Source organism: Sus scrofa, chromosome 1, assembly GCF_054392235.1.
Source record: "Sus scrofa isolate SSC_HxYL_T2T_F1_AM1 chromosome 1, Sscrofa_HxYL_maternal_Yorkshire_Landrace_v2.0, whole genome shotgun sequence".
In the NCBI taxonomy this organism is placed as follows: Eukaryota; Metazoa; Chordata; class Mammalia; order Artiodactyla; family Suidae; genus Sus; species Sus scrofa.
Genome location: NC_139383.1, coordinates 17538501 through 17540051, shown reverse-complemented (window position 1 = coordinate 17540051; position 1551 = coordinate 17538501).

The following is a 1551-nucleotide window of genomic DNA, read 5'->3' as shown; positions in this document are numbered from 1 at the left end:
AGTGAGAAGGGCTGGGAAGTAGCTCAAGCAGTCCTTGAAGTCTATCAGGAATTCTAATCAGAGGATAAACAACACGGCGTTGGAAGGTCTGTCCCCAAGCAGCCATAATTTTTGCAATTCTCATTTTATAAGCCATATGGTGCGTGGATGCAGCCCCGCTTCCTGTAGTGCACACATGCGATGCCAAGACTAGAGCCACATCCTTCCTCGCTCAGCGTCCAGGAGGACCCTGCCCACTAATTGGAATACTTTTGTTTATGCAAAAATAAAGCTGAGAATGCTTACTCAATCAGCTTAGGAACAGTCTTTTAAATTGTATGGGTTCCCTTCTATCATTCAGCTTCTTGGAAGAAAACAAAGCCCAATTATTAATCATATCCTATTAGATCAGCCTTGAAAACAATTTATATGGTAATGAGGAATTTACTGAGCCCACTGAGTATATTATTTGGGGCCTGAGTCTAGGGGTTATTTCTAAGACATTCATGGTCATTTCCCTCTAATCAATGGCATACGGTTTCATTTTTGGCCCTCAAACAAATTTTGGAAATAGATGTCTTTCTATTTTCCTTCTTTCCTCTCCACCCAACACATTAGTGTACCCTTAGCTCAAGAGGAAGGAAAGAAAGAGAGGCTGGAGTTAGAACAACCTATTCTCTCCTAAGGCCCAAATCTATTAATGAATAGTAATATAGATGATGTTTTATTTTTTTTTATTTTTTTAATTTTTTTGTCTTTTGTCTTGTTGTTGTTGTTGTTGCTATTTCTTAGGCCGCTCCCGCGGCATATGGAGGTTCCCAGGCTAGGGGATGAATCGGAGCTGTAGCCACCGGCCTACACCAGAGCCACAGCAACAGCGGGATCCAAGCCACGTCTGCAACCTACACCACAGCTCACGGCAACGCCGGATCCTTAACTCACTGAGAAGGGCAGGGACTGAACCCGCAACCTCATGGTTCCTAGTCGGATTCGTTAACCACTGCGCCACGACGGGAACTCCTGGATGATGTTTTAAATGCAGCTAATGATCTGCAAACATTCAAGGGATTCAGTGAGTTCCTATTTGTCATTTGTATTAAACAGAATAAAATTTTAATAACCACTACTCTCATTTATTCAATGCTCCTTTTAAGCCAGGTGGATAACATATGAACTGCTTTTCTGCATAATAATAATAAAAGGAGCTAATACATTTATATTGATCACTTACTATGTGCCACTCACAGCATCGACTTCTTCGCAAACCATCTCATTTATTCTTCTCCTCAACACTATGTCATAGACACTTTCATCAGCTCCATTTTGTAGGTGAAGAAAGTACGGCTTAAAAAATATTTGTTAAAGTTGAACTTGGGGAGTTCCCGTCGTGGCGCAGTGGTTAATGAATCCGACTAGGAACCATGAGGTTGCAGGTTCGGTCCCTGCCCTTGCTCAGTGGGTTAGCGATCCGGCGTTGCTGTGAGCTGTGGTGTAGGCTGCAGACGCAGCTCGGATCCTGCGTTGCTGTGGCTGCGGCCGGTGGCTACAGCTCCGATTCGACCCCTAGCCTGG